The sequence below is a fragment of the Prionailurus viverrinus genome, chromosome B4 (assembly GCF_022837055.1).
Source record: "Prionailurus viverrinus isolate Anna chromosome B4, UM_Priviv_1.0, whole genome shotgun sequence".
Lineage (NCBI taxonomy): Eukaryota > Metazoa > Chordata > Mammalia > Carnivora > Felidae > Prionailurus > Prionailurus viverrinus.
Genome location: NC_062567.1, coordinates 56,474,102 through 56,501,377, shown reverse-complemented (window position 1 = coordinate 56,501,377; position 27,276 = coordinate 56,474,102). Strand labels below are relative to the sequence as shown.

At 39.2% G+C, this 27,276-nt stretch overlaps 1 protein-coding gene across 1 annotated transcript in view; it reads right to left on the bottom strand.

The window, feature by feature from the left end:
* The window catches only part of SSPN (sarcospan), a 74,897-nt gene extending 48,217 nt beyond the window's left edge, over positions 1 to 26,680 (bottom strand). Inside the window, exon 1 of the mRNA XM_047868104.1 lies at positions 26,543 to 26,680. The gene's annotated coding sequence lies outside the window, so the exon portion shown is untranslated. The remainder of the gene's footprint in view (positions 1 to 26,542) is intronic.
* Between the last annotated feature and the right edge of the window lie 596 nt (positions 26,681 to 27,276).

Sequence of the window (27,276 nt, the reverse complement as noted above, 5' to 3'; positions counted from 1 at the left end):
TTTTTGGAATGGAGGTTGTCAGTTGTAGGGTATCTTTCGCACAAAGGGAGGGAATCTTTCTGTAACAGGTAAGAACAAGACCAATGAACAAGGAGAAACAGAGATGAGAGAAGAGAGAGACAGAGAATTTGACAACATTCTCTGAGCCTCAGAAAACAACTGTGCCTGAAGCAAGTTCCCTGAGTGTCCTAAGGCAGAGATTGTCTTATTTGCCACTGCACCATCAATTCTCAGCACATACTAGGTGCTCAATCAGTATTTGTTGAATAGCTAAATAAATAAACAAGTCAAAAGATATCCCTTTTGTTTAAAAGTGAGTTATTTCCCTTGAAACTGAAGGTATCCTAACTATGCACCCACCTAGGTGAACTTCAGCATTGCCCATGAATACCCCATCTCTGAAATAACAGACCTACAGTAGTGTAAGAAAAACATATAGAAATGGCAAGTGAGAAGTGCGTTCATTTCCAAAAAGACAGGAATGTTAAAATAACACATTTTTCCCCTGTCAAACTGTGTAGAAAAGTATGAAGCCATTGTAGGATAGGATAGACATTTTATAAAGTGCCCATTTACGACACTTTCACAATTTGGCATGTGGGGAAATGCCAAGTGCTATTTTACAATCTATACCACCTTTAGCTTATTTGTACAAATAAAGCACCATGCTCAATTAGTTAATTACACCTAAAGCTTTTGTTGCTCTTTAATTAGCCTAAATCTTAAAATTAAGTAACATGTTAACAGATACTTGCATGCTGGTGTTTAGTCAAGAATGAAGGTCAGAATCACCTGAAGAGTATTTAAGACATGTTGGGGTTTTTTTCCCCAAATTCCAGATTTAGTTATATTTGGGCTGGACTCTAGGCATTTAGTATGTGTGGGATGTACCCTCATGCTTAAGTCTCACTCTATAAACCTGTCGAGGACACACCCAGACTAAGCTCAACACCCTTGTCATACCTTAAGGCAATTCCCTTCCCAAAGGCTAACTGTAACTATATCAATTTATTTCTTCTTGGTGCCTCTTTCTCAGTAGTGAGCTGCCTGTACAACATTCATTCTTGCCTTCATTCCACCAACATTTATTGAGTGTCTAAAATTGTCAAGTAACCCAGTAGGCATGATGGTAAAAAGGTAGGAACCCATTCAACTGGAGAGAGACACATATACCAGAAAAGTATAACAAAGTGTACATGTGTGAGAAGGGGATTGTGTGTCAGGTGTAGCAAGGCACAAAGGGCCAAGTGACTACTACAATGTGTCACAATCTAGGGCACACAGAATGTGTAGTTGGGAAATGTGTGGCATAGCAGAGTGATCATTCATGCCTTGTGGTTATTTATCCATGAGGTAACTCTGAAATGTATCAGGTTGGACCTGTTGGTTCATGAAATCCTGTCACTCATCCAGCAGCTCCTTCCCTACACCTAGGTCTTGGAGACTAACCCTCCTAGTTTCCCTTTTTTTTTTGCCCCTCCGCCCCAAGGTAGTAAGGGTATAATCAGACCAGGACAAGGTATTGGGGGGGGGGGCGGTGACTGACTAAATACCCAACTATATTGCTGGTCCTGGAGGACGGCCCTCCCTCAGCTCTGCTGAATACCAAGAACCAAGGTCTTGCTGGAATTCTTGACTCCCATGCCTGTCAATCATTTGCAACATCTATTTTTCACTTAGTCATACTTTTTGTCCATAAGCCATCTGCAATATACATTTCATACATCACGTAAGTGGTGAGAAAGAGCATTTTTTCTCAATATCATGTATTTCAAAATTCATGCATTATTTTAAATCTTGTTACTAAAAGCCTAACATTCCATATTTCAAATCAAAATAATTTTATCTTTTTGTACATCCTGTTTAGAGAGAGTAGGGGAAACAACATAAGAGAAAAGGGAAAAATGTGAAACATTTATTGAAGCAAGTTGCTTGGGGTTTAATAAGAATGAAACTGGCACCTAGAAAAAACTCATCGAAATGTTCAAAGCAATTCCTTTGGGGGCAGTGAGACATACATGATATTTGTCCCGTCTTCCTATTTTTGTGTTGTCCTCTAATGGGCACATTACACTGTGATATCACCAACCAAACAACAAAAACAAATTTAAAAAAAAGAAACACTTAGTTTTTAAGAGAAACTCACTTCCATCATTCTACAGGCTGCATTTCATTTTTGCTCTCTTCCTCTTTATGAGATAAAATATTTCCATTTTATTTACTAATGTTTATAATGCTCTTTCTTCTGTGGATACCCATCTAGAAGAAAAATGAACAAAGCCACTAAATGTTCTACGTTTTGACCGTTGATGGTCTTTGGCCAGGTGTGCAGCTTCTATTCCCTCTCAAAGTCCCAGCTGACTTGTCACTATTCTCCAGCATCCAAAGGAAGAGTTCACATCCGTGGTCACAGGTCAGATGTTTGTTCTGTAAACACAAGGTTTACTCTATGTAAAGGTCTGTCTTAAGCCCACGCTCCCTGTGAAGATTTTCCTCCCTCTCCATGCCATTCAACTATTTCTTTTTTTGAACTCCTACAACATTATGTGTATTATGTAATTTTGTAAGTTGTTTACAAGATCCTACAGTCTGCATTTGCTTTACATGACAGTCTTCACTCATAAAGCATTATTGGTTACCTACTTTGTGCTAAGAACTACGTTAGCACTAAATAACGAACAAGATGGGTTACAGAAGAGAGTGTAATAAATAACAGCAATTTATAAATATGCACAGTGCTTTGCAAATCCAGAAAGGGGATACCTTCGTCTTTGCTCATGCAGATTGCTTTTTGCAGGCTATGGAGCAGCAATCTTCCTTGTTCCCCCCTAGTCCTTGGCCAACACCCTCAGGAAATTGTTATGGGCTGATCAGAAGGACAAGCTTGTTTGTTGTTCCTCTCCTCGAGTTTTCATTCACAAGTGAAGGTAGCAGGCTGAGGTGGGGGCTATTTCTTTGGGAAGCTCATAGTCCCCTGATGCTCCTATTTGAAGACAGGTTCCTTTATTTCAGTTTCTTCCTTCCACATGGTCATCTAGAGTACAGTATAATTTGGGATGCTGACCAGGAGTTGTGACGAGGCCCTGGATGGGTGGCTAGCCTAGGCTTTGTGATCCAGCTCAGAATCATATTGCAGCCTATGATGGTGTCTGAGTCCAAAGTCCAGCTAGCAACTTAGCACCTTCTTTATGCACTCATATCCCTTAGGAAACTCATGAGGGAGGGTGGCTTTGATTTGGAATAGATCTAAGTATTCTGAACACCCCTTTCATAATACCATCAACATCCTCCCCAATTTCTAACTTTGGCCATTTAGGATAGAGATTAGGTCTTAAATTTATTTTATAGTCTCCTAAACAACAAACACACAACCAGATATGTAGTAGATGCCCAATTTAAAAAAATCACAACTTAGTAGATGGAGAAATTCTCTCTGGACCAGATGTTCATATACTAATTGAATTTAGTTTCAATTATAAGATGCTGCTTAAGTGGGGCATTTGGGTGGCTCAGTTGGTTGAGTACCCAACTCTTGACTTCAGCTCAGCTCATGATCCCAGGGTCACGGGATTGAGCCCCATAACGAGAGATTCTCTCTCTCTCTTTCCCTCTTCCCATCTCTCCCTGCTCCCATGCTGTCTCTCCCTCTCTCTCTAAAAATAAACAAATAAAATATTTGTTTAAATAATATACTTCTAAGATAATATTTTTAAAGAAAGTTTTATGGGGGAAAAAGATAGGTATAATATACTAAGGTAAAGGTAACAATTTCTAAAAGTAAAGGGGTTATAATCAGTTAGTGGTTCTGAATACCATCTGTGTATCAGAATAACCCACACTGTTGTTCTTTTTAAATACCTATGACTTAGACCTTTCTCTAGAGATTCTAATTCAGGAAGTGAATTTGGCATACAGCATTTGTAGTTTTCAAAGGCTCTATAGATGATCTTGATACATGACTAGGAATGTAAGATGTTGTCTCAAATTAAAAAAGAAGGATAAAGTCCAGGCACCAACTAATTCATCTGAAATAACTCTGATCCTTCACCCTTGTGAATTAAAAGAGTTAAACTTTTACTTAGTAAAGCTATAGTTGCTCAAACATTTGGAACTTTTATTTGGGACATTCAATCAAAGATGTTTTAAAAACCAATCAAGATAATTATCCTTATTACTTAATCATTGTATAAACCTAACCTGTTAATTTTATTTTGCCAAAGATTTATCACCAACTTAGGACAGAAATTTAGAGTCAGAGGTAATTACCTCATCCCTCCACTCCTGTATGGAGTTTCCTACAGTGAATGCTCAATAAGCCTCTCTTGGATGAAAAATGAATGAATGAATGAATGAATGAATGAATGAATGATTCCACTACCTCATTTTTACAGATGAGGCTCAGATTGTGTCACCTGCCTGTGGTGTCACTCCTTGCTGATGACCTGATGGCCGTGTTGGGATTCAAAATCAGGTTAGCTCACTCTTTGTACTCAACTCCTCCCATCCTGCCACGTGCTTTACTCAACTCCAAACAGCTGTTGTTTGGAGACTGCTATCAGCTGCCATATAGAATATTAAAACTAATGTACCACACAGGGTTTAAAAACAATTCTCAAAAAATAATTAATAAAAATACTTGTTGCAACAGCAACACTATGTGAGTGGAATGCCTTCCAAAGTGACTATTTTAAAAGGGACATATTTATTTTTACATGTAAGTTCTGGTTTCTTAAAACTCAGTCTTTGATTTCCTATCTCTAAAAATTGCACAGTGTTACCCTCCACTTATAGGTGTTCCAATGAGAGGCATTAATGAGACAGGTTTAGTTTACTTTGTATTTTCCTTTGGCCATTATGTCACTGGACAAGTCTGGCTCTGATCATCCTACAGAGCAAAAAGAAAAAAAAAGTAACTAAACTTTGATCCGTAATTGAAGTCTCTGTTGTCACAATCATACATGTTGAGATAAGACTGCCAGATTACCTCCCTAATTGCCTTTTGGAAACCTGTAGAACTAAGAGAAATTGTGGTTTTAAAACACATTCTTACCACACCTTCTTTTTAAGCCACCATCAAGGAAAAAATTATAACAATAAGACAGAGTAAGGGGGTTACCATCGTTATTGATCTCCTTTCCACAGTCAGAAATGTTGGAGTAGGACTTTGGTCCTAAATAATAATTCTGTTTTACAACGTAAGTTTTGCTGCTATCTTGTCTTCAGAGAGAAGATAGCACAGAATTCAGGTAAAGAAGTGGATAAAATGAGTTTTCTGAACTATATGGAGAACAGTTTCTTTGGAAAAGGAACAACAACAACAACAACAAAAAGAGTACCAAACTCTAAGAAAGGAAAAAGATTTCCACAGAGATCACAGTCTTTCTTACTGATATGACCAAAGTGATAAAGAAAATAGATCCTCTTTAAACAAAAGTAACACTCGTGTGAGATTCTGTGCAGTGTCAGAAAATCATTCTGCTTTCTGTGAAGCTTGTTCCTGGTCCTCGAACAATACGGTATCTTCCCTGGATTACAGCCACGCTGGCAAGCATGATTGTGGGTACATCTCAATGGACTGGTAGCCAGTAGGGGTTGTTTCCCCCTTGGAGATGTTTAGTTCTTCCCTTCCAGAGCTATAAACCCTGCCACATAGCTCTCACTGTTACTCTTACCCTCCGTATATTCAATTCCTGCAAACAAGATTTACTCCACGTCTTAGCCTGGAGCTGAACCCAACTGTTGTTGAGTCACTAACTATGTGCAGGATGTGGTGTGATTCTTGAGAAGATGAAAAGACAAAAATCTGATGTCCTCTCCATTCCTCTCAAAAGATCTCAAGGCACCTTTCAAGTTTGTGCGTATCTTAAAATAATGTTTGTTTCACTCCAGACTGTATCTCTGGACTAAAAATGCTTACTTATTAAACTGTGAACGTCAAGCTAAATTTTAGATTGGGGTGCTAGGGGGGATATACGCTGTGTGCCCAGAAAGCCCAGGGGACAGTTAAGTGAGAAAACAATCGAGTTTCTTAAATTTAGTGGTTGGGTTTACATTCTGTAGGATGAGATTATGTACGTGAGGTACAAATGGTGGGGCTTTTGGGGCTAGTGTGGGAGGTGAAGCAAAAAGTCCCTTCCTTCGTTGTCACCTCTGACTAGGTTCTGCAAGCACCCTAGTGTCTAAAGGTGTCGGGACACTCTGTTCATCGTGTCAAGAAAAGACATTTCGCCGCTACGTGCACAATCGTGTGAATGAATATTCAGCACCTCCAACTCAGATTCACGGCTAATGATCTACATTCTGTATCTTCAAGGGCCAATTGTGCGGCCTCCTTCTTGCCTGCTGCCTTTCTTTTTTAGCAGTTTCATTATTTGTTCACACCTCCAGGAGAAGAAGTGGAGAAAGAAGATGAAATAGAAATTCACCAACTTTTTTCAACTACATCCTTAATCTTACCAAGTTCTCTGCTTGCAAGAGGGCTGTGGGAGAGCCAGGAGCTTGGAGGGCAGAAGGCTTCTGCTGTGCCATCAGAAACACGCCCTCACCCCAGGACAGACGGTGTCCTCGGCAAGCGCCTCAGTGAATGTTTTACCGTGGCACTGCAAAAAACAAACTCGCAAATAATAAAAGCCTGGCTAAAGTCAGGACCCAACCTATCTGAAGGTTTCAGTCACCCAAGAGCTAGGTGTGAGCAGAGACTGCAACACCGTGTGTGTGTTGGGGGGGGGGGGGGTGTGTGTCAAGATCCCACAGAGGGAGGGTACACCTAGATTGGAGCTGTTGCCTTCTTCAACAGGTAGCCCTAAACCAAGAAGGAGGAAACTTAGTCTGCTTGTTCTTGATGACTTTCATATAGTTTTCTGGCACCATTTTGGAGGGTGTCTTAGAGCCATTGAGAACTGGGGCCATATGGTAAAGCCAGTATTTCTGGTGCCATATGGGTGCAGTCATGAGAAACTGAAAAAACGCCCATGCGGAGGGCATTTTTTGTTTACTGGTGACGGTTTAAGGAACATCGTGGAGTAGAGGAGGTTGCTCTTGACGTGGGGTCCCCCTCGCTTTTGAATACTCCTCTGTCTTGGTGGTCCTGTGTCACCTGCTACCACTCCCCATGCCACAGTGCCTGACTCCTGTCCCCCAGAAAAATAGGAAGGGTAACCCAGCGGCATGAGTGAAATCCAGTCCACATGTTACAAGCTTAATCTCTTCCACCCCTTCCCATGGTCCCCAGTATAAATGTACAAAACCCTCAGCATGACTTCTGGCTGGCCCATTCATTCTTCCCCTCTCCTCTCTGTCCTGTCTCCAGCCATACTAGGGTTATGTCCTTCCTCAAGCACTGCTTCCTTCTTCTTCTTCTTCTTCTTGTTTAATTTTTAAGGGCAATTTGGTACATTTGTTCATTTTTTTAATGTTTACTTATTTTTAAGACAGAGAGACAGAGCATGAGTGGGGAAGGGGCAAAGAGAGAGAGACACACAGAATTGGAAGCAGGCTCCAGGCTCTGAGCTGTCAGCACAGAGCTCAACGACCTGAGTCAAAGTTGGACGCTCAACCGACTGAGCCACTCAGGGACCCCAAGCACCGTTTCCTTCTTGCTGCAGGGCTTTTGAACAAACATTCCATTCTCTGTACCCAGACCATTCTTTCCCCCACTCCCCCAGCTATCTCCCAGGAGGCCTGCCTTGATCCTCTGGCCTTAGTCAGTCAGCTCTGCCCCTCAAGCCCTTTCCTAGAGCACCTGTGTTGCTGCTTTAGAAGTCCCTATGCCATCACCGGTTCTTCACGTGATGTCGTGTTCCCTCCTCCACTATAAGCCATTGTGTCTGTGAGCTCTTGACATGAACTTGTTTATTGCCTCATCCCCAGCACAGAGTCTGGCCCACAGCAAATGCCAAATAAATATTTGATGACTGAATGATTCAATGAATTAATCTAGCCCAGATATCTACACTAATATCATATCTTTGGAGAACCTAATATCTTTAAACTTGTAAGAAGGCTTTCAGGTTTTTACCCCAGACCAGCTGCTCCCACTGAGGGAACAGACCAGAGGCCACACTTGCAGGAGAAGAGACCGCGGCAGAGGCTGTGAACTCAGGGCGCATCTGAGCTTCTTGTGTTTCAGCAGCTGAGACTTTTGCCTACATCTGAGCCAGATGACTCTGTTCCTTTTTCCTCTCCTCTCTCCCTAACCCCTCCATATTTCTGTCCCAAATATTTCAACTGAGGAATTCATAATTTTTTTAAGTTTATGTTATTTGTTTGAGAGAGACAGAGACAGCACGAGTGGGGAAGAGGCAGAGAGAGAGGGAGAGAGGCGGAATCCCAAGCAAGCTCTGCGCTGGCAGCGACGTGAGGCCCTAACCCATAAAACCGTGAGATTGTGACCTGAGCCGAAACCAAGAGTCAGACACTTAACCAACTGAGCCACCCAGGCGCCCCTCATCTGAGGAATTCAGATTCCATTTTACCGTGCTCATTAATTTCCTTTCCTTCCCCACTCCTCCCACTTAAGCTGGATTTCACCCTATATCTGGGCAGTCATTATTCCATCAGCCAAGCAAAGACAGCCCTTCCTAATTTGCCCCATTCTGTACTTGAGGTTTTTGTCCTTATCATGATTGTTCACACTTAGGTAACACTTAACATATACTATGCACACATGTACTTGCACAAATGCACACGTATTTCATCTTTACCACAACAATATTTCTATTATTTCTATTCTTTGGATGAGGAAACGGAGGCAAAGAAAAGTAAAGCTACTTGCCCAAAGTTGCCAGCTAGAGACAGGGTTTAAACTCCACCGTCTATGCTCTTAACTACCACACTTCAGTGTTTCTCATGTATTAGAGATGTCTATTCTTGCCCTCACCGCATCATTTTCCGCAGGAGGTCTCATAGAGCCTACCGAGTGAACATCAAAGCCTGCGACCTTGCATTGCATGGCCTCAAATAATTAAACACCTGCTAAATAGCTGGCCTAAGATATTTGATCCATAAGTCAGCCAGTGAACTAAGATTTGGGGTCTTTTTATAATTATACTTTAGACCAATCAGATTCTTCTCTGGAAAGCCTGGAATTGAGAAATGAGCAAAAAGATCCGGCAACAGTGCATGTCACAGATGACCTGCCCTGATATTCAGGATATATATAGAACTGGATGGCACCACATTGGGTCTTGTGCAAGATGAGGAAGTAGAAAGCTGGCCGAAGCAGAAGAGCACAGCAGATAGCCAGAGAAACCATGTGGCACTTCAGATTTGGAGAGACTACTTCCAGTTCTTAATCTTTCTTGTTCCCAGTTTTGGGGATTTCTGTTTCTTATGACCAAAAGATTTATGACTAGAACCCACTGCCCCAAGACTTATGGTCCCTAAGGAGCCTAGTCAGCTCTTCCAGGTGAGAAGAGAAGAAAACAAGGGGCTCCTTGATAAGAAGAGAAACTACAGGTGGTGTGGTGTGGGTTTAAGTCATGTGTGATCCCTGGGAAGCTTCTATCACTTTCACAGCCCCTCCTCCAGGACGATCCCAGCTGTCTACTGGGTACCATGACTGCTCAAGGCTGAGCACCTGTAAGGGTTGAGAACTGAGACAAAGGTATCCAACAGTATGGCATTTATCTGAGTTTCTAGAGACATGTAGCAACCAATCAAATATGCCAGGGTTTCAAGAGCATAGGCTCGAATAGCAAGCCACTTAAAAATAAAATCTGGGTTCCGTAATTCTCAGAGATTTGCTGAGAGACAAGAACAATACTAACATGATGATGCCATTAACATAATGTTTTATGCTTCACAAAGCCCTTTTACTTAAATTATCTCATTGGATCCTTGCCACAACCCCATATCCATTCAGTCTCTCGGCTTTGCTAATTTTATATTTTGAACTTAAAAAAATTCTATCTCCCCCTGTTCTTATATTCTCATTCTTTTAAGGATAAAATCCAACATGAGTAGCTTTGTAAAGTCACACTAAGAAATTTGGGCTTTATTCTTAAGGTAATGAAAAGCTATGGCCAAGATTTTAGCAGGCAAGAAATGTGTTTAGAGTCATATTTTGAAGACACCACCCGGTTATAGTGTGGATAATGGACTGACAGAGGGAAAGAATGGAGGCAGGGATATCAGGAAGGAGGCTGCTGTACGAATCCATCAGAGAGACGATGGTGATTTGAACAAAGCAGTAGAATTGGGGATGAGGACGGAAAGAAAATTAACGCCCAAGTATCTGACTTAACCAACTCAGGGGTTAAGTGTTTCCATGATAGAAGATAAAGTAGCTACTTCCAAAGAATATTTAGATCATTCAACGTCAAGTATTTTTGGACGAATATCTACTTTTATGTTGCACAAGCACCCAAGAATACAAGAATAGAAGCAATAAAGAAGAATTTTGATAATGAAGATACTGAGTTGAGTTGTCCAGCGATGTTCAGCTTCCTTCCAACTGCATGAGGAAAGGGACATAACCAAATCCAGGATGCTGGCTTTAAATATACTACTTGAACATCCTTGTCTAGAGTTTGTCTTCATTTCAGGATTAAATTTAGCAGAACTTTGATACAAATATAAGAATTTAGAGAGCCTCATAAAAGGGATAGGCCCATCATTCATCGACTCCCTTCCATTTATTACCAAATGTGATTCATATAACCCAATATTCTACGAACAATCTAATGATTATGAATCTTCTATCTATAAATTGAAAGACAGAGAGACTGAATAAATTATTTCATTAGAGTAATGCAGGTTAAAATACCTAACTGAAGAGAGAGAAAGAAACCAAAAACTAAAAGAATTTCTACATCTGAAGCATATTTTACAATTTAAGAAATTAAAAATACATTTTTATGCTCAGAATATGATTCACTTAAAACAGCCATGAAATTACAGCTTTGGTAATTTTTTAATTTTGAGAAATAAGCTCTGAGATTTATATCAAATTGTATTTCGCATAATAACTAATGGTTCAAGTAAACTGCATCTTTGAAATTATGTTTCAAAGTCTGAGGCATCACCTCAGCCTTTCTGTATAGTTGTCTAAGACAGCTGGACGGGCTATGCTGCTTATCAGTATGATTGTCGTTACTGCTTTTAAAAACATTCCCATAAAGATCACAAAAAATAAAATGGTAAGAGAATGAAAAGACAAGCCATAGATTAGGAGAAAATGTTTACAAATCACATACTAATAAAAGACTTGTAGGGGCGCCTGGGTGGCGCAGTCGGTTAAGCGTCCGACTTCAGCCAGGTCACGATCTCGCGGTCCGGGAGTTCGAGCCCCGCGTCGGGCTCTGGGCTGATGGCTCAGAGCCTGGAGCCTGTTTCCGATTCTGTGTCTCCCTCTCTCTCTGCCCCTCCCCCATTCATGCTCTGTCTCTCTCTGTCCCAAAAATAAATAAACGTTGAAAAAAAAAAATTAAAAAAAAAAAAAAAAAAAAGACTTGTGCCCAGAATATATAAAGAATTATCAAATTCAAAAATAAGAATAAAAAAATAACCCAATGAAAATGGGTAAGGGGAGCCTGGATGGCTCAGTCAGTTAAGCGTCCGACTTCAGCTCAGGTCATGATCTCCCAGTTAGTAAGTTCGAGCCCCGTGCAGCACTCTGTGATGACAGCTCAGAGCCTACTTCAGATTCTATCTCCCTCTCTGCCCCTCCCCCACTCACACTCTATCTCTCTCTGTCTCTCAAAAATGATAAACATTGAAAAAATTTTTTAATAACAAAAATAATAAAAATAAATAGGTAAAAGATTTGGATAGACATGTCAAAAAAGAAGGTATATGGATGGCAAATAAGCACCTATAAGTACCATAAGGATAACAAGTAAATAAGTAGGGGCATCTGGGTGGCTCAGTAGGTTAAGTATCCAGCTCTTGATTTTGGCTCAGGTCATGATCTCCTGTTTCATGGGATCCAGCCCCATATCAAGCTCTATGCTCACAGCGTGGAGCCTGCTTGGAATTCTCTCTCTTTCCTTCTCTCTCTGCCCCTTCCCTGCTTGCTCTCTCTCTCTCTCTCTCTCTCAAAATAAATAAATAAATAAATAAATATATTTTTTTAAAGTAAGTATACCATTAGTCATTTGGGAAATAAATTAATCAAATAATTAATTAAATAATTATAATCGATTAAGTAACTCAAACTAATCTTATTAATTTAAACTAGTAAATTACAACCACAATGTAAGAGAGAGAGAATTCCAAGCAGGCTCCACGCTGTGAGCATAGAGCTTGATGTGGGGCTGGATCCCATGAAACAGGAGATCATGACCTGAGCCAATGAGCTACCATTACATGCCCATTAGAATGGCTAAATTCAAGAACCTGAGCATTCCAAGTAATGGTGAGAATGTGGAGGAACTGGAACTCTCACCCACTGCTCGTAGGCATCCAAAATAGCAGCAGCACAAGAGAGTACAAGCTTCTTGAAAAGTTAAATATAAACCTGCCATACGACCCAGCCCAAAAGAAATGAAAGCCTGTATCCACACAAAAGCATGTATGCAAATGTTCTTAGCAACTTTATTTGTAATAGCCTTAAAGTGGAAAGCACCACACGACAGAACTGCGGAATAGTTACTCCGTGAGAAAAAAGCCAGACAGAAAAAGCACAGATGGTGCCATGAAATCCTAGAAAATGAAAACTAATCTAGAGCAGTAGAAGACAGACCACTGGTTTCCTGGAGATGGTGGCAGAGATAGAAGGAATGGATTACAAAGGGACAGAAGAAAATTTTGGAGGGTGATGAATTTGTTATCTTGATTGTGGTGATGGTTTCATAGGTATATACATATGTCAAGCTTATTAAATTGTATACTTTAAGTATGGGCAGGTTATTGTATGTCAATCATACTTCAATAAAGCTGTTAAAAAATGGGGAAAAAATAAGTAGATGTGGTCAGTATTTGTAGGTTAAGTGGAACCTGAAGAACAATCAATATTTAACCAAGATGGTATTTAAAGATCAGATGTGTATAATAAGGTAGTGATGATGCCCTAAAAGCATGAATTTGACCTTCAAATAACGTTTAACATTTTTCATGGGTACCGCAAGGAAGTACCCTGATTTATTTCTACTTCATCTTTACTAGGTTGTAAACAAGGTGAATTTATTTTCTTGCTGACCAGTGAAAGCCTGGCCATTTCCTCCCTAGGATGCTTTTAACCATGAGAGCCTGTCCATGTTCTAGAATGTTCCACTAAAAGAAATTTGTAAACTTAATATGGAAATCACATGAATTGAGTATTTAATTTGAGTTTTTGAGATAGTTGCAAATGAATTTTGTCTACCAGTTTTATGGTATCACATAAATCTTCATTTCTTCATTCATCCTTGAAGACATCACTTAAGTTTAATCATACCCCTACATGAACCACAGTCAACATAATAATGAAAAGAAATAAGAAAAATAATCAGGACAATATATTTTAATGTACTGAGATTTCACTTCCAAATCTCCTGAAACAAAAAATTTGAGGATACAATAGCTAGTGCATCAATCCTTAAAACATTTTTTTAAGAGAAATTACCACAGGCTTCTGATATAATGATTCAGCATGTGATTTATCGATCCTCCTTCCCAAAACCCTACCAAAATGGCCATAAAGGAGTAAAAAGGGTAGAAAAAAAAAAAAGCTTGTAAAAGTAAAGAGAAAGGGAAGGGAATTATAAGCATGTTAAAGAGATCAACAATATCTGAACATGGGGAAGAGGAAGGAAGCATGTTGACAGGAGAAGCAGTCTTGATTATTCCCAAAAAAGAGGGTTCCAGAGTCAGCGTTCCAAGTATAGCCCTGGGAAGGACAAAGGGCAAAGTTCAGAGGTGACTTGAAAACTGGGGACTTAATTAAACCTCTCTTCATAGAGCAGTTGCACGCATCTTCTCTGTCTCTATCTGCGCTTTTCAATGTAGAATAACATTTACATGCCAACCTGACATTTGGCCCCATCCTCTACAGAGATGAAACAAATAGAGATTCCTATGATGGCAGCTCACTAGGGGCTAAAGTCTCCCCAATTCCGGAAGCTGAACATCACCCAGAAGCCTTGCAGTCATTATATCCTGTCCCATTGTCTAAGTATGAACAAGCAATCAAAGATTACAGAATGTATAAGTAAAATGAAAAATGCAGCCGGAACCCTTCTCCTTCAAGTGGCACAAAGATCTCACCTGGCTTTGAGCCTGTAGAGAAGAACACGCAGTGAACAGTATTTACAAAGTCATAACGATGCAAACAAACTGATAGTTCAATGAACACATAGACAAGATACAGGAAAAATAATTTGATACCGCATAAAATGTAATAACAGTGAGAAGGGTACACTGTCAGAAATAGGGAAGCAGAAGAGAAGTGAAGATGGAGGGCAAGTTAATAAAGCTATATCCTGTTGTTTTATAGGGTAGGGTCAAGAGACTGTCTAAAGAGATATTAGAGTAATAAAGGAAGAAAATGTAGTGGGGCAGCAAGTAGAGGCCTAATTATCTTATTCATATTTAAAATGATATATGAGTAGAGCACCTGGGTGGCTCGGTGAAGTGTCTGACTTCAGCTCAGGACATGATCTCACGGTTCATGGGATGGAGCCCACATCCGGCTCTGTGCTGGCAGCTCAAAGCCTGGAGCTGCTTCAGATTCTGTGTCTCCCTCTCTCTCTCTGCCCCACCCCCCTTTCACTCTCTCTCTCTGAAAAATAAATTTAAAAAAAATTTAAATCTGTAAGATGATATATCAGGGATAATACAAATAAACTGTATCTTCATCTTTCACAACATGGACCTTTTATTTATTTATTTATTTATTTATTTATTTATTTATTTATTTATTTATTTAAATATATGAAATTTATTGTCAAATTGGTTTCCATACAACACCCAGTGCTCATCCCAAAAGATGCCCTCTTCAATGCCCATCACCTACCCTCCTCTCCCTCCCACCCCCCCATCAACCCTCAGTTTGTTCTCAGTTTTTAAGAGTCTCTTATGCTTTGGTTCTCTCCCACTCTAACCTCTTTTTTTTTTCCTTCCCCTTCTCCATGGGTTTCTGTTAAGTTTCTCAGGATCCACATAAGAGTGAAAACATATGGTATCTGTCTTTCTCTATAACATGGACCTTTTAGACACCATCTAATATTGCTAATCAAGAAATGGAGGAGTAAGCTACTCCTACTTAGAGTAGTGATGGTCACTACCTAGAAAGGTGAAAGCAGCAAGGTAATAGGACATATATTTACCTCCAGGGAATGGAAGTGATGAGCTAAAGGCCAGGAGACCTTTTCCCCACCAAAAACAAAAACAAAAACAAAAACAAAACGAAAAATAACAAACCTCTGGAATGTTTAGATTTTTTACCATACACTTGAGTTATTTTCACACACATTTAAAAATTTCTAAGGTGAATGTATATACTTCACACCAAAACAAGCAGGATCTATCACCCACCAAATGTAATGAGTGACTCTCCTGACTTGGGCAATTTTATATATGTTATCTCATTTGATCTACACCCAGAGGGTGGGTAGGGGTGGTTATCTTCTTGTTTCAGTGAGAAACCAGACCAGGTGTATTTAGATGGCTCTGAGCAAACAGGTGGGTGAGAGGCAGAGGTGAGGCCAGAGCGAGAACCTTCTGATGTCAAACTCCAGTGTTCTTTCCTCTGTGTCCACGATCCCCAGAAGTTTGATTTTAGCATTTCTTTATACCCCCCCAATTAAGAAGCCCAAAGATATTGTGTTTGTATAGATCATATCTACTGATATTTACTGTATTAAAAGTTAAAATTGAGATCTTTAAAATATTTAGTTATTAATCCATTTAAAAACAAGACCAAAAACCCATATGGTAACATAAATATTTGAAAAAAATAACTATGGTTTCCAAAACAAAAAAAAAGTAGTGAAAGCAGGAGCATTACCTCAAATATTTTTGTAAATCTCTGGATTGGCAGAAGACAGTGGGATTCTCATGACTGCTGATGCATTCACTGTGTTGGGAAAGCACACATCAAGTTGCCCCTGGCGAGATTCCATTGCACACGTAACAAGGGCAAATAATATCTTAGCAAAATTAAGAAAAACAGTTTTGACTTTGTAAGCTCCCTGAAAGGGTTCCAGGGACTTCCAGTGGTCTCCAGACTACACTTTGGATTCCACTCCTTCAGGAAGCTTTCCTTGATCTCCCCAGAATGAAGTCAAATCACTTTCATTGTTGTTCCCATGGTTCATTCCTGGAACCTCAGGTTAGTCCTAATTTTACTGTTTGTATAATATTTGTTAACAAATCCATGTCCTCTACTAACCCCAAAACTTACCTGTGTTCCAGTCCCCACCTAGCACCTACTACAATAGTATATACCTAGGAAATACTCAATAAATGTGGAATAAATCAATAAATGAAGCCCAGTAATGTACCACAGCAACTAAGGAACAATAGTATAATCTACAGTGTTCTGATAGAGAAATAGAAAAACCAAACTAGAATAGAGTGACACTGTTAAAACAGGAGCTTGTAAATTAAGCCAATGGGTTTGAATCTCGTCTCTGTCCCTTACTAGCTGTAGGACTTTTACAAGATACGTTATCTACATCTGAGTTTCCTTATGTGTAAAAGGTTAAAAATAATAGCTACTTGTAGAGTCACTGTGATGATGAAATGTGATAAGTTATACAAAGTAATTAAATTGCATACAATGCTTGACAAATGATGAGCACTTAAACATTTACTATTACTTCTGTCATTGGATGGGCAAAGCTAGCACTCCCTCAGTCTCCGCCATTTGACTAAGAAGTGGGGCTAAAATAGGGAGAAAACACCTACCTCAAAAGAGGAACCGCTCAATAAGCATCCATTCAATGAATTCCAAAACATAAAATATCAGATACTGAATTGAAGCAAATTTCCTCTAGCTGACTTGGAATTAGCAAATCATAGACCGCACGGAAAAATTAGAGTAATGACAATAGATGATTAAAGAATAAGAGGTGAAGCATACAACTCAGGGATGTTTGTATAGATTTTTTTACAGTGCTTCATTACTTTGCAAGTATTTCAATAGTGGTAATCAATCCAATTGTTTGGATCTTAGTAAATACATGAAGACTCTTAAAATAGCACTATCTTCTGAAGTCGGCTTTAATATCATTGGAGAAAGATGGTCTAATAATAGCTTAGGACAGTTCTTACTTTCAGCAAATGGAAATAATGCCATGCATTTTGAAGACAAGTTTCTTAGTTCAGCTTTATCCTATACCTATTGAGTTACACTAAGAATAATTTATTGCAGTCAATCCTCATTTGACTCCTAATTTTAACATTGTGTAGAAGTGCTGAATAGTCACTCACATCGTAGACACTCAGTTGTAGCTTCTTTATTTTTACTAGAAGCTTCTTTATTTTACTCTTCAGATTCTCAGATTGCCTCATAAGCCCCCATGTTTTGGGGGAGTTGGAGAATATAGGGGGTGGCCGGTGGATACATATTTTGTTTCATCTGCAGATGTTAATCCTGTCCAATTGTTTGGACCCTCTCTTCAGAAAACCCAGCTTCTGCTTGGATGACTTCAGGTAAGTGCTCAGGCATTCAAAGGTTGGCTCCCTTCTCTGTTTCTCTCTAGGAAAGCTTCTGGGTATAGGGAAGGGGACTGAGGCTTCTGCATCCTTATTGAAGCTTAGGGGAGATGCAGGGGGGCTGCTCCTTGGACTGGTGACAAGTTCTATCTGACCTTTGAAGATGAAAACTTAGTTCCCAGCACTGAAGTTGGTGGTGTAGGTCATTTGCCTCTAATTCTTCACAGCCTTTAGCCTCTCCTTTCTGTCTCTAAGTCTACAAAATCTTTCTGCACCCCTGGCACTCCTCACAGAGTGCGCGTCGCCTTTTAGGTCACATATGTGGGTAGGAGGAACCAGTTGTTCACTCTTGACCCACATTGTGCTGCTGCCCTCATGCAGCTGCTATCTCCCTGCTGCCATCTTGGATATGCATCAAGCCAAAGGCTGGAACTTTTGGGGGCAGGGGGGAACCACAGCCTCTTGCACACCACCAGAAAAGTAAGGCATTAGTCCAAATGCTTTTCAACCTTCCACATACCCATCTGAACATTTCTAAAACCTTACTTGCTGAGCTTTCAACCTCACATGGGAGATAGAGTTGAGAATTGGATATTTGATCTCTTCAAACTCCTGTCATACTTCTCTTGGGCCAGAAGGGGCAGGATTCATCCTTTCTATTTCGTCTACATCATATCTTCTTGCCTCCTTTATCAGCCAACCTCATAGCTTAGCTGCCTTGAAGGGAAGGGTTCTACATTACTCACTCTGTTAGAAAATCTATGATTTGAATTCTCATGGCTTATTCTTATCAGTTAAAGAAATTTAGAAAACTTTCTTTTCAGGCAAAGTTAACAATTGTTATCTTTTTGAAAATCCTATTTTGATGTCAGAGGCTACATACTAACCCTCCCTATATTTCTTAACCTTTGGTATTTATTTTTCTTTGTTGTTTTTTCTTTTTATTTAATTAATATTTTTTAAATTGTGTGTGTGTGTGTATTTAAGTAAGCTCTCCATTCACTGTGGGGACTGAACTCTAGATCAAGAGTTGCACGTGCTATGGACTGAGCCATTCAGATGTCCCCTAAATACTAACCCTTCCTAGCCTTTCATATTCCTTCCATAACCTTCCTAATTCCTTTCTCAAGGCAAATGGTGCTTCTGGAAGAAAAAGGAAAATCCATGAGAAAAATCTCAATATATTTCAAAAATAACCCCCATTACAACTGATTGTTTTTACTCCAAATTCAGGCAATTTTAATAGAGAGCCTTAATTTGCATATTAGCTGAGAGTCTTCCAAATGCTTTTAAAAGGTTGAAACAAAGAGCAAAATTGGTTAGTAGAGAGTAGCATCAATTCTTCAGGAGTTTCAAAACTAAAGAAATGCTTGCTGAACATAGCAATGCTTTTCAAGAGTTCCCCTGGAATGCCATAATTCCAATCAGCTAACTAGATAGTTGATGTTGGATGACCCACCATTACCTTAAATTATTTTTTTCAAAACAAGGCTCATAATCTTTCTCTTAAAAAAAATCTGGCCTGCTTTCTTTATCTTTTAATCTTGTTAATGATACTATATTTCTCCCAACATGACAATCATCTTCAACAAATTTCATTCAAATCACATTTGCTACATGAATGGCAGGGGCTGTGTTAGCCATTGTAACATGTCTAGGGCACAAATTCTGCTCTCAGGCAAATGTCTATATAATGCCCCCTATCTAATCAATCACTGAGTCATATAGATTTGTCCTTTGAAAATGTATCTTGTGTTTTCCTCTTGCCTCTTGTTCCTTTCTTCTACTGTCACTGTATCCTCATATCTGAATCACAGCCATGGTAGTTTGATGTCCCTCTCCCTCCAGGCCACCAACTCCCTGCTTCCCAGAACACAACACTATCTTCAGTTATTTCTTCACCCCAATATCGTTGGTGCCCAATAAATACTTATTAGATTTAATTCAGTCTTCCATTCCCTACATAGGTATCTCTGATCAGCCTAAGAACTGTATCCAAAGGCAATGAGAGAGGACCTTCCCTGATGTCAATGTTACTTCATTCATGTGAAACAACTATCAATGATTGCCTACTATTCCCACTGGGTCATCACTGCCCTTGACAGCCTCAGGACACTGGGCTGAGTGGCTCACTCTTTGGATCATTCTGGTATTTTTTAAACTCTTTTTCTTAATCTTTTTTATGGATGCCTTATGCACATAACAATTTCTTAATGCCTTTCATTGTTCAGTGCTAGTCACACATTTAATCCTAATATGTTGCCTTTGCTATTAATTTCATCCCTATATGTCTTGAAATATTGAAAAAGAAATATTAATAAATGGTGATGCTATATATTACTTGAAACACTGAAATGTAATATAATTAATGGTCATTTTTCTGACTAGGGGGAGGGAGAAAGAAACCGGGTATTCAGTATCCAGGCTCCAAAACCAATTCCACTTCAGAAAAACTCTCACTTCAGCCTTGCTCTGGTGTGAGTGTGTAGGTCATTGTGAAGGACACAGAATACCAATTAAATCTCCTCAGAGAAAGAGTTGGGTTTGCTCAGATGGCACAACGGTTCGTAAATATGCTTGTTTTATCTTTATTGAACGGAAGGACAGGCTTTCATACTTCCTGGTTCCCTGAGTTGGTGGAGGTAGAAAACAGAGAAGTTTTTAAAGGGGGTCCTGCTCTTTTCTTTTATAAAGAGAAAAGTGGTAAAAGAGGAGATATAGGCAGAAATTGCTGGAGCAGAACAAGCCACAGTCCCTAGTGTCAGGGGTCCTCTGCGAGCCCCACCGGGCAGTTTCAGTCTTGCAGAGAGCTGGTTTTCACCCTGTCGAGCACTCTGATGTTTCCCTCAATCTTTTCTGAGATTTTTAATATGTAAGTAACATAAACATCATACAGAAAAAAAAAGAGAGAGAGAAGAAAAATAACAAAATTGATCACTTTTACTCAATCACTATAAACACTTTCTAGCTTGTTTTTTCCCTCTCATGTATAAGGCATATGTCTCAATAATATTCTAGCCCCCAATATACATTTATTGGATAACTTAATTAATGGACAAATTAAAGGCTAGAATCATACAGGTATACACAAGTTGGTGTTCTGGTTTTTACCCACATTAACTGACGGAAGCCTTTTATTTTTTTGATATTGGTAGATAATCATTGCCTTTATTTTTAGTGGTTTTGAAAATTTCTGTTGAGTGGATATGCCACAATTTACTATTAAAACCTATATATTTGGGGAACATTTATATTTTTACAATTTTTCTATTATAGATAACACTGCGATGATGAGCTTATTACACGTTTTGTGGGCCACTTCGTTTGGATAGATTCTCTAGATCAGGGGTGAGCAAACGTTTCCTGCAAAGGGCCAGATAGCAAATATTTGCTATACCTTCAACCTTATTTTTGATTGTTAGTAAAAGAGCAGCTCCTATGGTCTTTGTTTCAGCCACTCACCTCTGCTGAGGTAGTGCAGAAGCAGTTATAATCAATGCACAAATGAATGAGCACATCTATGTTCAAATCAAACTTTATATATGTGCAATCAAACTTAAATTTTTTCCACTTTTAATGGGTCATGAAATGTCATCTTTTCTGACTTTGTTCCAATCATGTAAAAAATATAAAAACCATCCTTAGCCCATAAGAGGTACAAAAGTAAAAAGCAGCCTAGACATGGCCAGCTGGCCTATAGTTTGCTCTAGAGTCTAGGGATTACTGGGCCAAAGGATGCACGATCAGCCAGGTTTTTGCTGGTAATTTTAACAGTTACCCTCAACTGTATTCCTTGGTTGTTAAACTTCTCATTGGGCGACTTAAATAGGCAGTGTTTTCCTCCTGGATTACATAATTATTAAGACCTACCTTCTGCAGTTTATTACCTCTGGACAGTAACCATTTTCTTAAATCGATTTAGAGTGACAAGGCTGTACGAGGGGTCATCTGCCTTGGCCACCTGAAGCAAGCAAAGCTCTAGTTTAAAAGGTGTCCAGAAGGGGCACTCCAAGATTTCATCATCTAACCTTTATCTTCCCTATTCAAACACATTTCATTCTAATTCTTCAGTTGAGCCTGAGAACACCTGGCCAGCTGCCACCTTCAAACACAAAGACAATTATTAAGGTAATCCCTCTGCATTTCTTTCTCTCTCCTGGGTTGATAATGAGGAACAAGAACTATTTCCTTTTGTGGATTGTGAAACTGAAGAATAAAAATTCCTTTTCTCTGATTGGATGGTAACTCAGAAAAAAAGGAAAACCATGTTCCCTGCCTCTAGGGCTAACTGTCATGATCATAAATTAATATTTATTAAACATCTTCTGGTTGCATTCCACTGTGTGAGGCACAACAGCAATTAGTCCCATTCATTACTGTACATTTTTAAATTTTTTTCAATTTATTAAATTGTATCCTGGATGATTAGATTGCTTCAGGCCATAAGTACAAAATTGAAAATATTAAATTAGGATACATATAACAAAGAGGCAGTTAAAACACAGTGCATTAAAATGTCAGCTTTACAGCTCTTATTCTCAAAATCTAGAAGGGGCAGGTTTACAAGGCATTTTGAAGGCCAGAGGACTTGGTCAGACCAAGAAGGGCAGCGAACTCTCCAGCTCTCTGTAGATGCAGATCAGGGCCCAAGATTTCTGGGAGCTTATCTCATCTCCCAGAGCTTTTCTAAATCACTTCTTTCTTTTAAGATACAAAGAAAGTACACCTACCATTTTTATTCCAACTGGAAGTTAAGGATCTTTCAAATAAAAATACTCAACTCTTCTTTATATTCTCTCCCTTGCTCTAAATATTTTTAAGGGGATTTTTGTATAAACCAGGCAATAAACTAAATACAAAGAAAAGAGTCATTTCTCTTTGTGAGAATGTCAAAGGAGTTAAGGCCAAGGTTACTCATGGCTAAGGGTGACTAATGGATAGAGTGGTATTCCACCGAAATCCGTCCAGGGAGGAGAGTTACAAGGGGATTTGCTCGTCTTTATCCTCACAAATGAAAGAAAAATCATATGTGGGTCTAGTAAATATGTGACTTGGTCTAAATCACATGGGGCTGTTAATAAATACTGCAGAGAAAAGAGGTCAATTTGGGGTGCCTGGATGGCTCAGGAAGTTAAGCGTCTGACTCTTGATTTTGGCTCAGGTCATGATCTCATGGTTCGTGAGATGGAGCCCGCATCAGGGACTGAGCTTGCTTGAGATTCTGTCTCCTTCTCTCTCTCTGCTCCTCCCCACCTCAAAATAAATAAATAAACTTTAATAAAAAAAGAGATCGGGGCGCCTGGGTGGCTCAGTCAGTTGAGCGTCAGACTTCAGCTCAGGTCATGATCTCGTGGTTCGTGAGTTCGAGCCCCGCATCGGGCTCTGGTGCTGACAGCTCCGAGCCTGGAGCCTGCTTCAGATGTGTCAACCCCTTTCTCTCTGCTCCACCCCTGCTTGTGCTCTGTCTCTTTCTGTCTTTCAAAAATGAGTAAACATTAAAAAAAAATTAAATGTGAACATAATCTTTAAAAAAAAAGAGAGATCCATTCAAAATAGTTTTGACTCTTAAAAACTCTATAGATTTAATAGGAACACACCTAATAAGATGAAATTTAAAGTGACAAATGTAAAAGGATATACCTAAAGTGAAAAGAAAAGTCAACAAAGAACACAAATGCAATATAGGAAAGGACTGGTTAGGCCTCCATATCCTAGAAAGGCAGTTTGGGCTGATATTTGACAATGAGCTGAATTAAATCAATAATGGAATGTCACTGGAAGATGAGCCAATATAAATTTAGGATATCTTGACGTCTGCCATCCTGTCATAGGTTTATGTATATAAAAAAATCATTCTGTGTTAAACCCAAAAAGCATGATTCTGAAACAATGCCTAAGAACCAGTTGGAGATGCTTTAAAAGTAAGACGCTAGAACCCATTACTGTAAATATGATAGTAATTTCTTGAGAAGGATCTCAAGAATCTGTGTCTGCAAGCTTGTGCCATGATTCACATGCAGGTTGGTCTCTGGACCACACTTTGAGGAACACTACTCTAGAAAGTGATTAATTCTTTTCTGTCACTGTCTGAAGTTCAAGTACCTATTCTTGGTAGGTGGCATTGGCATGACTTTCAACTGAGTGACCTACTCACTGGGCTTTGTACAGACCGGAGGAATGAGAGTAGCCCCATTCATGCTTAGGCCACCTGCTTCTGTTTTTTATTTCTTTAAAAATATAACTCTTCGTTAAAACAACTGCTTAAATGATATACACTATGATTTGAATATTTCTCTCTCCTCTGAGTTTCTTGAAAGCAGAGACTGGTTTTGTTCACCCTGATGGTCTTAGTGCTGAGCACAAGGGAGTTCAATTATATTTGTTTGTGGGATGTTAGGCACAACGATTTATCAATGTTATAAGATATATATATATATATATATATATATATATATATATATATATATAGCATATCTGCATTTAAAGAAATATAAATCTGTGAGTAACAGAGATTCCCACTTAAAGTCAAGCTTTGTCACTATGAATGGAAAAACTTTCTCTCACTTATTTTTGTGCTTAATATTCACCCAATTCTACCTGCTCTGGCCAAGGGCTTCAGAGCCATTTCAGATTACCTTAACAGTTGGTTACAATTTGCCATAGAGAAGGTACTAATCCCCTTCTTAAGAACAATACTATGTGTCACTCTCCTCCCCACACTTAACCTTTAGTCCATTCAGGTCTAAACTTGCCCTCTATTAAGACTGCTCTCAGTGTCTCCATGCTGTGATGCCATGAGCGTATTTACATTCTAAGTTCCAAAGGGCCCAGGCCTCAGGATTTCTTGTTCTGTTGGTTAGCAGTCTCTCTCTCTCTCTCTTTCCCTCTCTCCCTCTGTCTGTCTGTCTGTCTGTCTGTCTCTCTCTCTCTCTCACACACACACACACACACACACACACACTGAAGTACACAGTATTTGCTTCTGCCTAATCCTCTTCTTCTAACCTCCTTTGTTCACTCTAGTTAAACATCCTCCTACTCACTTAACTTCATTTGGATGTTACTGTGTATAATTTTTTTCAAATAACATTAACTCATCTTCCCAAGCTCTCAGATCATTTTTGTAGTATCTTCATAGGATTTCTTCTTCTGTCATGAATATTTTACTATTTAAACCAAGCAAAACTCTGGTTATACAGTGGTTGTCTCATAAGGCAATCCTTGTTCACCACTTTTTTTTAAAATTTAAATGTTTTATCATTTTATTTATTTATTTATTTTTACCTGATTTTATTAATAATTTATTTATTTTTTATGTTTTAATTTACATCCAAGTTAGTTAGCATTAGCGCAACAGTGATTTCAGGAGTAGATTCCTTAATGCTCCTTACCCATTTAGCCCATCCTCCCCTCCCATAACCACTCCAGCAACCCTCTGTTTGTTCTCTGTATTTAAGAGTCTCTTATGTTTTGTCCCCCCTCCCTGTTTTTATACTATTTTTGCTTCCCTTCCCTTATGTTCATCTGTTTTGTATCTTAAAGTCCTCATATGAGTGAAGTCATATGATATTTGTCTTTTTCTGACTAATTTCACTCAGCATAATACCCTCTAGTTCCATCCATGTAGTTGCAAATGGCAAGATTTCATTCATTTTGATTTCTGAGTAATACCCTTGTTCACCACTTTAAGCTAAGCTTTAGTGAACTGTTGCATAGAGCAAAATATGTACCACCTTTTGAAACCTATTCATTAAAGTAACATGTTTTCAGAAAAAAACATATTCCCTATGAAAAATTAATGATATTGGAGCTGTTTCATCCATAGACCAGAATGCTGAGGGATTCGCTTTACTTTTTTCAGCTCTATGAAGGGCTTTTGGGAAAGAGGTGCCTGGTTACCAGTTATCCCTGTCTACAGAGAATAAATAAGAAACTCAGGGCTTAAGCTAAAGCAGGAGAACCACAAGTTTCACAGCAGGAGGAATTCAGCTGCGACCATTGACTGAGGATGAGAATAGCAAGGGGGCTAGAAACTTTGGATTTTCTACTTGCCTAAAAGCAGGACCTGGCTGACAGGTTCTCATGAAGCCCTACTGAACTGGAATAATCATAGAAAGAAAGAACAGCTATATGGATGAATGTGGATGTGATTTTTCTCAAGTTAAAAGAAAAAGGATCTTTTGATGTTGTTTGCATCCAAGATAAACAAATGGGATACCAACGGGTGCTCAAAGAACGAATGAAGTAATGAATGAAAGGACTGGTGAGCATCTGGCTCCATGCTGACAGTGCGGAGGCTGCTTGGGATTCCCTCTCTCTCTCTCTCTCTCTCTCAAACTAAATAAATAAACTTGAAAGAAAGAAAGAAAGAAAGAAAGAAAGAAAGAAAGAAAGAGCCAGTGTCTGTTACACAGAAGGATGAAAAAGGTGTGGGCAAACTAATACGCACCAAAAACATGCATTTATTCACTCATTCATTCAACAGTATATACTGGGTACCTACCACATGCCAAATACTGTTCTAGTACTTACAAAAGAATAAAACAAATGTGCTCCTTGTGTAGTTTACATGCTATTAGTGGGACACTAATAATAAATGAAAAATACAGTAAATAAGTAAATCATAAAGTATGTTAAGAAGTGATAAGTGCTGAGAAGGAAAGATTGCAGATTAAGAGAGAGCAGGGTCATTGAGCAGGGGGTGGAGGGGTCTGTTCTAGGTCAAGTGGAAGCAGAGGCCTTAAGGCACAAGGAACTTGATGGGTTCAAGGAGCTGCATGGAGGCCATGTGGCTGGAAGGGGGTGAGGGAAGAGAAACAGGAGAGGGGATTAGAGGGAAGGGGGTGTGAATGGATCATGAAGGGCTTGTTCAAGACTTTGAATATTTACTGTGAGTAAATGGGAGCCATGGCAAGGTTTTAGGCAGAGGAGTGACAGGAGATGACTTTAAGTTTAGAATACTCACTCAGGCTGCCGTGTTGGGAATAGGTTGAAGAAGGGAAGGGCAGGAACAGAGACACCTTCACGAGGGTCTTGCAGTAAGACGAGAGTTGAGGATGGCTCTGACTGGGGTGGCAGCAGTGGAGGTAGTAAGTGAGCAGGAAGCAGGGTGATGGCAGGTTATAAATAAGGAAGAAAGACAGTTCAAGAGCTGCCACAGAGCAGTTGTACCTATAAAGGAAGAATTCACACATTCCTTTTTTCATCAAGGAAACAAAATAAACCACTGTGTGTTTATATTGTTTACGCTGAATATTGCTGCTTGCATAATTTCTCAAAATGACTGACAACATGGGATGAGCACTGGGTGTTGTATGGAAACCAATTTGACAATAAATTTCATATATTGAAAAAAAAAATGACTGACAACACCTAATGTAAAGATGCTTTTGCTCCAGCAGCTATTGTAAAATAGAGTAATTTCTCTTACAACCTAATGCACTGATGTTATTTATGTGTTTAGATTACAGTGATTACTTGAGTCTGCGGACAAAGTAAACTGACTTAAAAAATAAAGTGAAAGCACACCTGAAAGTGAAAGATCATTGGAGGGGCAAAGGTAAACGAGGAATATAGAACAAGTGTCCATTGGTACACAAAATAATTTTTCTGTTTTCTTTACCTTGATCAAATATTGAGTATGGACTGTCTCAGACCAAGACATGTGCTAAGTTGTTGCATTCTCTCTTTCAAAATAGA